General features: G+C 40.0%; 1 pseudogene; it reads right to left on the reverse strand.

The window, feature by feature from the left end:
• Window positions 1-1,602: 1,602 nt before the first annotated feature.
• On the reverse strand, window positions 1,603-2,736 carry LOC137341782 (tetraspanin-7 pseudogene; annotated as a pseudogene).
• Window positions 2,737-10,988: the final 8,252 nt, after the last annotated feature.

Genomic DNA, 10,988 nt, shown 5'->3' on the forward strand with positions numbered 1-10,988 from the left:
CACATCTGTCAGAGATCAAAGAGACCTAAGGAAACTTGTGCACTACATTCTTAACACTTTGCACATTTAAGCATTTAAACTCATTATTTGTAACATATTATTTTATCTGCGGAGTATTTAAGCTTTCTCTGATGTTTGTACTTATAACTTATGCTGTGTGTTTTATTACAAATTATAAAAAATATTTTTCAGCATTAACCAGATACAATATAATGCTTTTGGCTTTGTCGTTAACGCTAGCCCATGTTGGCAAAGGAAGTGATTGGGATTTTTTTCATTCTCAATTGTCTTCCAATAGCATTTTTGAGCAATTGGGAATATAAACAAAATAAAAACACTGAGTTTTTAAATATTTATACAAACTAATATTTTCTTTCTGCAATAACAGCATTCTCAATATTTCACAGTTACGCTCGTTAATTTTTACAATCAGTTGTCTAATTGGATTAACATATAAAACTCCTGGTGTGCATCCAGACTATATTAATGACATCGTGCATCGTGATATCATGCTGCATTTCTATAAATCTGTCAAAAAATGGCAAAACAATCAATATTTACCGTCGATAATTTATTGCATGCATTCAATATTTAATAGGAGCAAATTAACTCTTCGCAAATGTTGCCTGATGCACTCACATAACTTTCATTAGTTTAATTTTTGATAGAGGGAAAAGGTGCTGAAGAGACAAGATCGCATTTGATCTGGAAATCTCGATAGAGAAATCTGACTAAATGGATGAAACAATAAAAATAAATTGCAGTTGAAACTGCTAAACGCGTGGAAATGTAGCTTCGTTATTAATTTTAAGATGGACTTAACATTAGTGACATATGTTGACTGCACTTGCAGTCACCTAAGTAATAGCTTAAGAGTTTTTGTTCATTTGCAACCTAGTGCGCTTGTAGCTGTTTAAGCAACCTGAATTTTGCTATGTTTTTTTAACAGCTTACTTCAGTGATTTGTGTCACTTCGAAAGATTATGCCTGAAACAATAATGAGTTCTAGTTTTAAAATTCTTTTAACTTTTGACTTTTTAATTCCCCTCTTCAATAATTCTGTAACTGGTGGTGTACAGCCTATTTTTCGTGTCTCCCTTGAAAATCACGCTGTTTAAATTTTGGGATAGTTCGCGGGGGTGGAATTAGCCATTATTTTGTAACTGCTCATTACGCACACTCTTCTAAAGCCAATCTGATTTTAAACAGGGAAAGTGGGGTTATTTATAAAACATCCCTACTTTCCCACAAGACCCACGTTTAATTTAATGCGGTGGATCTAGCAGGTTATGTTTGCCAAATAATTTACTATCTTTAATCCTTAATTCTTATAGGTATCCTCTTTTAAATTCTATTCTACTTAAATCGCGGCAAATACATTCAAATTGCAAATCTCCTAAAACCTGCCAAAATATTTAGTTATCCTAAATTGCAAAATCGCTTCAGATACACCACTTAGTCATTTGATTGAATGGCAAGACATGACTGAAACTCCTTTGATATTTGAACTTTTTCCAGGGATCGTGGGATAAAAGTGGACAACATTATCATGGCATTGTTGGGAAATGGCCGTAGCCCACACCCCCGGGCATTAGCGGTGTATCAGAGTGGAGCACTTCTCGTGTTTTCCTGTATCTCGGGGTTAGGGATTCTTGAAGCCAACAAACAAGCCAACACTATCCCGATCACTTGTACAACCGCCAGTCCCAGTGCCCCGGTAGCGATGTGAAACATGTTGTCGTTGACGAAATCGTAGATTTTCTTGAAACAGCCGTCCTTGTAAATGCCCCGGGCGTCTAGCGTGACCGGATTGTTCTGACATCCCCTCCGCACCGTGCAACAGCTCAGGGGGACCGAACCATTTCTAAACTGCTCTTCAGACCAGGGGGAGGGAACCCAATCCTTGTAGCTCTCTACCCCACAGCAATCCAGGGTGCGCTGAATATCGTCTATAGCGTTGGCCTTTTCCTCGTCTTCTGCATAGACCTGGATGGCTTCACTTAAACCATTGCGAAATCCCTCAGCTATATCTTTACGGTAAAACAAACCAGAGAGACCAGCTGATACTCCTCCGATGAGGACCGCTATCTGGAACACTCCGTATGTCTTGAGAAGGCACTTGTGCTCCATTGCAGCACTGAAACATCCAAGAAAGCCCCAAATAATAACAGCCGCTCCCGTGACGAGAAGGATGGTGGGGGTATTGGGGTAGTCATTCGTGGACAACTCCAAGTAGCTGCCCAGTGAGATCTTAGCCCAGATGCCAACTGTGAACATGGTTAGACCTGCTGCCCAGAAGATAAAGCTGAAAGCCATCAAGGACAGTTTGAGCAAAGCCATCGTCCCTTTACTGATCTTCACTGGCTGGTATTTACAAGAGTTAAAACCCAAGACCTTATAGTTGCAATTTGCATGGGAAGACTCCGAGGCAAACGATTCCTCCCGGGCTCGGTTTGATTGCTCTAGACAAGTATCGATCTGGTAAGGATTACATTGCACAGTCTCGCAGACGGTGATGGCATCACTATAGGCTGGTAACTCGCATACACTCAATCCAGCTACAGAGCTCCTATGGACATACTGACCGGGATAAGGCTTGGCAAATACTGCCACACAGGATCCTCGTGGAGATGACAACCTCCTCCCCAGCCTATCGCTCACCAATTCTAGCGAATCCTGCGTTCCAAACAATAGATTCACCCTCGAAAGAGCATCGTATGGTAATTCGTTTGTCATAGTTTTATTTTTTATAGGATGTTATTAATATTCAGAACTTCGTGATATGCAGGATTGCAGTTAAATCACATACGAAATGGTGCGGAAGAAAACACCAGTTAAGGCGCTGGATGCTCCTGTCGACCAGAAGACGATTGACTTGTCTTTCGTTCGAGAGGGGATTTCACCAACACTGCACGCAACTAAAACCTTTAGTAATTAAACTGTCCCTGTACTACATTTTTTAAAAGGCAAGCAGAAACCATTAGTTCAAAGAAACTAAATTCATCTCATCCCGCTGCCTTTGAAACTGACCTGGATAGATTACAATCGGTTGACTTCAGGTACAGACACCTGCAAGATTTCGTAGAATCGGCTCCCTCCATGATATAAATCACAACTCAAAATATAAATCAAGGAAAACACAACACGGAACGAGATGGAAGATCTACTCTAAACACTTCTATTTTTAGCGCAGCTATTGGTGTTCGCTAGGAGCTAATGTGAAATGGCTGGACGACCAATAGTAAATAGCTGCAGCCTTTCATTTCTGAATTGATTGTGCACCACGGAGCGTTGCACATTACGTTGATTAATTCTTTCCCCAAGAGTTCCGCATTGTGAGACTTCTAAACAGAAGATGCGGCTGCAAAAGCAAGATAAACATAATAGCAGTGGGAATTTAAAGCAATTTAAATCCACTTGTACTCCGCACCACATGCGGTGTCTCCTCGTGAACATATAAGTGTTCTTGTGTGCAACATCTTGATTCGATTTCTTTTAACTTGTAATGGGACTTGTGAATCAAAATATTTTTGCAGTGCTTTGCTTACTCACTTGTCATATCGAATATTACAGACCCAATTTTACTGAATGGTGAAAACTATCTATATGTGCCTTTTGATGATTTACATTTGCCACATCTGACCTATAATTTAATGTAATATCGTAAATTGTATGTTTCCTTGATAAGTTACTTCAACGCTCTTGGGCAAAATGTATTAATACTGTTATATCTGAATTAAAGTTTATATATTTGCTTTTATACTTCTCAAAAATTTGTGACTTTTGTTCCATTGTTAGACTAATATGCAGAGACCAATGTTCGGTGTAAACAAGGTTTCCAGTATGCTATTACCTTCATCTCAACGCAAAAAGTGGCTGTATGACTCGAGTCAAGTTAGCTATTTGATTCTTGAGTGCACTGAAGCAAGAGCTGTACGACCACCTCTAGTGAATAGTTTCATACCACTTGGGCTTTGCACCAGGTTTAGTATAACTCCAACCTGGTATGAAGCCACATTTTACAAATAACTGTTTTCAAGTGATTCATTGGACCGCCTCATAATATAAACTTACTTATGATTCGTTTAAATGTTATAAGGCAAGCATTATTGTCTCCCACCCTATGAGAACATTAAAAAATAGCTGCCTGGGAGCAGAACTTTACGCATTGTTGGATGCATCACACTGCTCCTTAGTGGCTGAGCTCAGTGTGACCCACAATGAGGTGCATTTGGAAGTACATTTCGGGTCTGCCCTGTTCACATCGCCTTTAATAATCTGGGACCAGTATCAGTAGTATACTGGCAGCCCACAGCACACAATTAAGATGCTGTATGTATCCCTGTTGTGATTCTCCTTTAATTAAAGAAAGAAGAACTTGCATTTATGTAGGATTTTCACATTCTCAGGATGTCCCAAATGTTTCACAGCCAAGAAATTGTTCTTGAAGTGCAATCATTGTTGTTTTGTAGGCAAACATAGCAGCCAATTCCCACAGTAAGGTCCAACAGACAGCAATAAGATTAATGACCAGTTAATCTGAATTTGGAGGTGTTGATTTAGGGATAAATGTTGGCCAGGACACCAGGAGAACTCTTCAAATAGTGCCAAGTGATCTTTTACACCCACCTGAACTGGCAGACAGGGGCTCGGTTTAACATCCCATCCAAAAGATGACACCTCCATCAGAGCAGTACTCCCTCAGTGTTGCATGGAACGGTCAGTCTAGATTATGTGCTCAAGTTCCTAGAGTAGCATTTGAACCCACAATCTTCTGACTCATAGACAACAGTGTTACCATTGGGTCAAGATGATACCTCATTATTAGTAATGAAACCTCAGTAAATAAACCTTCTTTTAGGGAAACTGGGAAAAAAGCTACATTTTCAAAAAGGTATCTGCCTCAGTTTTCAGAATGTCTTCCTGTGACAATCTCATTCTGCTGGAATATAAATACTGTAGCAAGAAGAAAAGAAAGAACATACATTTATATGACAGCTTATCATATTCTCAGGATGTTCCAAAATGCTTTAGGACCAATGGTTTTTTTTTGAAATTATCAGCAAATGTGGCAGCCAATTTGCACACAGCAAGGCTCCACAAACAGCAATAAATGAATGACCAGATAATCTGTTTTTGGTGGTGTATGAATATTGGCCAGAACACCAGGAGAATCAGCTGCTCCTCAAGTAGTGCTGGGGAATTCTTTACATCTACCTAAGGAGGACTTCAGTTTGACATTTCATCTGAAAGACAGCACTTCCAGCAAGGCAGCACTTTTTCAATCTACACTGAAGTACTATCCTAGGTTATTTATTCAAGTCCATGGTGGAAATTGAATCTGCAACCTTCTAATTCAAAGGCAAGAGTACTACCAACTGAGCAAAGCTGACACTTAATGCAGTGACTAATTTCAAGGTCTGTCCATTATTTTTTATAATTTCACATTAAAACTACAAAGTGACTCTTATCTAAAATTACTTGAGCTGCATTTAACTACTATTCATAAATAATCAGTCCATTATTCTATAAAATACCAGGTTATTTTCAACTACCCACATTTAAAAAGAAACCAAAAATCTTAAGCACAAAGCGTTTTTCAATACATCAATTAAAAATAATTAAAATCTGTAATGGGAATGCTTCTTCATTTGTGATTCAGTACCTGATGTAATGATTGTTATACCATGTAACATGTTCAGCCACGAAAAAATATATCCATTTGAATTTAAAAATCTGCAGTAATGTAAAAATTGCACATATTACAAAACATTTAACTGTGTCATAGGAATTATATCATTTATCCTAGTACTTAATACATGGTAAAAGCATATGTATATTGTTTATATCTTTTACAAAACAAGATGCATAATTTGTATTGTCCTATAGTAATGACATCGTCTGTCCTGGTTCATTTGGCTCAGTTCCTAGCACTCCTGCCTCTGAATCAGAAGGCTAAGCATTCAAATCCCATGCCAGGATTTTAGCACATAATCTTCAGTGCAGTACAGAGTGAAAGCTACATTGTCCGAGGTGGTAAAAAGCCCTGTCTTCTGCTGTGGTGGACAATAAAGATCCATGGTACTATGCAACAACAATAACAATTTATATAGTGTATTTAAGGTAGAAAAATGACAAAAGGTTTTTGACAGAGGTGTAATCAGACAAAAATGGATGCTGAGCCAAAAAGGAGACCTTAGGACGGGTGACCAAATGTTGGAGAAAATTCTGGTTCATCCAAGAGTGGATATCAGACGACGAGTCTGGAAACACAGAAGCAGTGGAGGGGTCAAGAAATGTGGAATGGTAGAGCTGGCTACCATCTGCGTACATGTTGAAGCTGTTCCCATGTCTGCGGAGGATGTCACCAGGGAGCAGCATGTGGATGAGGAAGATGAAGGGGCCAAGACAGATCCTTGGGGGACTCTTGAGATAACTGTGGGGCAGGAAGAGAAGCCATTGCTGAAGATGCTCTAGCTACAATCAGATAGGTGTGAGCGGAACTAAGTGAGAGCAGTCCCTAGGAACTGGACAAACAAAGAAAGGCTTTGGAGGAGGATAGTGTGGTTGACCATGTCAATGCTGAACAGAGGTCGAGGAGGATGAGAAGGGATAATGCACCATGGTCGCAGAAGATTCATTTATAACTTCGATTATGGCTGTTTCAGTGCTGTGGCAAGGTGGAAACCTCATTGGAGAGATTCAAACATGGAGTTGTGGGAAAGATGGCCATGGATTTGGGAGGCGAAAACACAATCAAAGACTTTGGAGAGGAAAGGAAAGTTGAAGATGGGGCAGCAATTAGCCTCAACATGCCTGAGCTGCAGAAGGGAAAAAACATGTAGCATTTCTGATATTTTTTTAAAAACTAACACTCCCTGCCCCCATTCAACAACAATTTGCATTTATATAGTGCCTTCAACATAATAAAACGCCCCGAGGCGCTTCACAGGAGCGTTATCAAACAAAATTTGACACCGAGCCACACAAGGAGATATTAGGACAGCTGACCAAAAGCTTAGTCAGAGGTAGGTTTTAAGGAGCGTCTTAAAGGAGAAGAGAGAGGTAGAGTGGCAGAGAAGTTTAGAAGGGAATTCGAGAGCTTAGGGCCTAGGCAGCTGAAGGCACGGCCATCAATAGTGGAGTGATAAAAATTGGGGATGCGCAAGAGGCCAGAATTGGAGGAGTGCAGAGATTTTGGGGGGTTGTAAGGCTGGAGGAGGTTACAGAGATGGGTGGGGGGCGGGCGAGGCATCGGAGCGATTTGAAAACAAGGATAAGAATCTCAAAATCGAGGTTTTGCCGGATCGGAAACCAATGTAAAAAAAAGAAAGACTTGCATTTATATAGCACCTTTCACGACCTCAGGATGTCCCAAAGTGCTTTACAGCCAATTATGTGCTTTTTGAAGTGTAGTCACTGTTGTAATGTAGGAAACGTGGCAGCCAATTTGCACACAGCAAGGTCCCACAAACAGTAATGTGATAATGATCAGATAATCTGCTTTAGTGATATTGGTTGAAGAATAAATGTTGGCCAGGACACCGGAAAGAAGTCCCATGCTCTTCTTCAAAATAATACCATGTGATCTTTTACATCCATCTGAGCAGGCAGATGGGGCCTTGGTTTAATGTCTCATCTGAAAGACGGCACCACTGACAGAATGTAGGTCAGCTAGCACAGGGGTGAAAGGTGAATGGGACTTGATGCAAATTCGGATACGGGCAGCAGAGTTTTGGATGAGCTTGATTACTCCTGTTGGATAGCTTGCCAATAGATAATGGCAGGGCACACTTTGAATACTTGTAGTGCACATGAGGGATATTTGTAACTTTCCACCCAGCTGGAAGTGATTGACTGGGACAATTGGCACAGAAGCTCCCAAAAACTCAGATAGGGTTTTGAGAACCAGAGCAACTGTGCTAATGTAACCAATATATTTTTTCTGGGAGATTTTGAGGGAGATATTTAACTCATGCTTCACCTTGATTTGGCTGATTGGGTTGCCATATGTTATTAGAAATATTGATATTTTGACATTGGATTTTAAGTTACCTTCTCAGCAAATATTATTTTCAGCAACTTGCTTTCTCCATAGATCTCTGCCAGATGATTCCATCCTTCTCAAGAAGCAGAACAATGGTTTTAGGCCTAACCTTGGTAAAATTTGATTAATTTCCAACAATCCTTAGAGTCCATCTGAGAGTCATACAGTTTGGAGTTGCTGTTAGATTTCACCTCTCTTTGGCTGATTACTCACCATGATGTGATTTTTCTTCATATCTATGTGTTATAGCACATGGCCTTCCATTCACTTATGATCCAGTCAGGGATATTTAATCACTTGTGATATACTTGGGGATATTTATTCACTTGTGGTCTAGATGGAGTGTTGGCATGACGAGCGCTTTGGGCAGAAAAATTGTCCAGAGGGGCAATTTTTTCACTCAAAGGGTGGTGAGTGTCTGGAATGAGCTGCCAGAGGCAGTAGTAGAGGCGGGTACAATTTTGTCATTTAAAAAGCATTTGGACAGTTACATGGGTAAGATGGGTATAGAGGGCTATGGGCCAAGTGCAGGCAATTGGGACTAGCTTAGTGGTATAAACTGGGCGACATGGACATGTTGGGCCGAAGGGCCTGTTTCCATGTTGTAAACTTCTATGAATTCTCCATCTTATTCATTTCCATTATGGATTAGCACATCTGTCAAAATATTGGACAAAGGAATTGCATATAAATACATTAAGCATCATATGTTAATCTTCATACAGCATCATTTTATTGTTGTGTATTATCTTAAACTATGTATTATCTCAAGCATTAATATTTCTTATAAAATATTCATGCAAAATTGTTTGTCTGTACCTAGAGCCTAGAAAGTACTGTTGGCATAAAAGAATGTGGCATAGTATGTGTTTCACAATGGGGCTTTGCAACAAAGTTTATTTGTAGTCAAGTGCACAATGCAGGCATTAGGTCAATTAAGACAGTTAATATCTATCTGCTTTACTGCTGGTTACCTGGGGGACTGACCAGATTCCTGAACTCTTGCATTGCACTTGGAAGATGCATTATTGCCACCCATATAACTCATACGTTGGAACTAAGTCAGCATCTTTGTAATGCAGATTCACCAGGAAACAGATTCTTTTCTGAATTTCCAAACACCATTGTTCTGTATAGTCAACACAATGGGAATTTTGTCCTGTGCTTCCTTTGCACATTATGTGGTTGAGCAAAATCTACAAGAGCAGAAAGGGTCACCAGAAATATAAGGTGGCTCATTATTGTTCTGTTGAGCCTCATTGCTATGTTACCAATCAGGTGTACTGTCCAAGGTACAACAACCTGGACTTAACTGAAAAGCAGTATACCAGAGGCTCTGGTTTAGCTGCTATGCCAATTCCAACAAAAAAGCCTAAGACAACATCTGAAATTCAGGCAGTACTGCTAGTGACCATCAAAGTAACCATAGCCCTCAATGTTTACATTTCAGGCTCTTTCCAGGCTAGCACTGGAAGCATTTACGGTGTCATCCAGTTTACTGTCCACTGACGAATCAAGGATGTGACTAATCCTTCATACAGGAATGCCACTACCTTCAGAACATTCGCCATTGAGCAGCAGCAATGTGAAAAAAGCTGCACAATTCAAAAACACTGCTGGCTTTCCACAGGTACAGAGGGTGATTGATTGCATTTATGTTATCCATTTGGGCCTTGGCCCATAAAGCTGTGATTTACATGAGCAGAAAAGCGGTCTATTTTCTTAATGTCCAGCTGGTCTGCAACATAATAATATCTTCAAGTAAGGCACAGATTGTTGGCATAAAATAAATGCATCAACTCAAACTAAACCATACATCCAGAATAATGACATTACTATTTTAAAAATATATGCACTAAACATTTTCCATATTCAATTCATCTGCATTACCATGAACAACATCATGGGAGATCAATAGATATATAATAAAAATGGTATGCCAGCACACATTTCCTGTCTGCCACACTTTGATTGTGACAATGCAAATTTCTGAGTCACACTTTAAAAAAAAAGTATAACAAAACAACCTTAAATATACAAAGTCCCCGAGCAACTGAACATTCAAATTAATTTCTTTGACACAGAACCCAGAATAAGAACATAAGAAATAGGAGCAGGAGTAGGCCAATCGGCCCCTTGAGCCTGCTCTGCCATTCAATAAGATCATGGCTGATCTGATCCTAACCTCAAATCTAAATTCATGTCCAATTTCCTGCCCGCTCCCCGTAACCCCTAATTCCCTTTACTTCTAGGAAACTGTCTATTTCTGTTTTAAATTTATTTAATGATGTAGCTTCCACAGCTTCCTGGGGCAGCAAATTCCACAGACCTACTACCCTCTGAGTGAAGAAGTTTCTCCTCATCTCAGTTTTGAAAGAGCAGCCCCTTATTCTAAGATTATGCCCCCTAGTTCTAGTTTCACCCATCCTTGGGAACATCCTTACCGCATCCACCCGATCAAGCCCCTTCACAATCTTATATGTTTCAATAAGATCGCCTCTCATTCTTCTGAACTCCAATGAGTAGAGTCCCAATCTACTCAACCTCTCCTCATATGTCCACCCCCTCATCCCCGGGAATAACCGAGTGAACCTTCTTTGTACTGCCTCGAGAGCAAGTATGTCTTTTCTTAAGTATGGAGACCAAAACTGTATGCAGTATTCCAGGTGCGGTCTCACCAATACCTTATATAACTGCAGCAATACCTCCCTGTTTTTATATTCTATCCCCCTAGCAATAAAAGCCAACATTCCGTTGGCCTTCTTGATCACCTGCTGCACCTGCAAACTAACTTTTTGATTTTCTTGCACTAGGACCCCCAGATCACTTTGTACTGCAGTACTTTCCAGTTGCTCGCCATTAAGATAATAACTTGCTCTCCGATTTTTCCTGCCATAGTGCATAACCTCACATTTTCCAATATTGTATTGCATCTGCCAAA

This window comes from Heptranchias perlo, chromosome 24 (genome assembly GCF_035084215.1).
Source record: "Heptranchias perlo isolate sHepPer1 chromosome 24, sHepPer1.hap1, whole genome shotgun sequence".
Lineage (NCBI taxonomy): Eukaryota > Metazoa > Chordata > Chondrichthyes > Hexanchiformes > Hexanchidae > Heptranchias > Heptranchias perlo.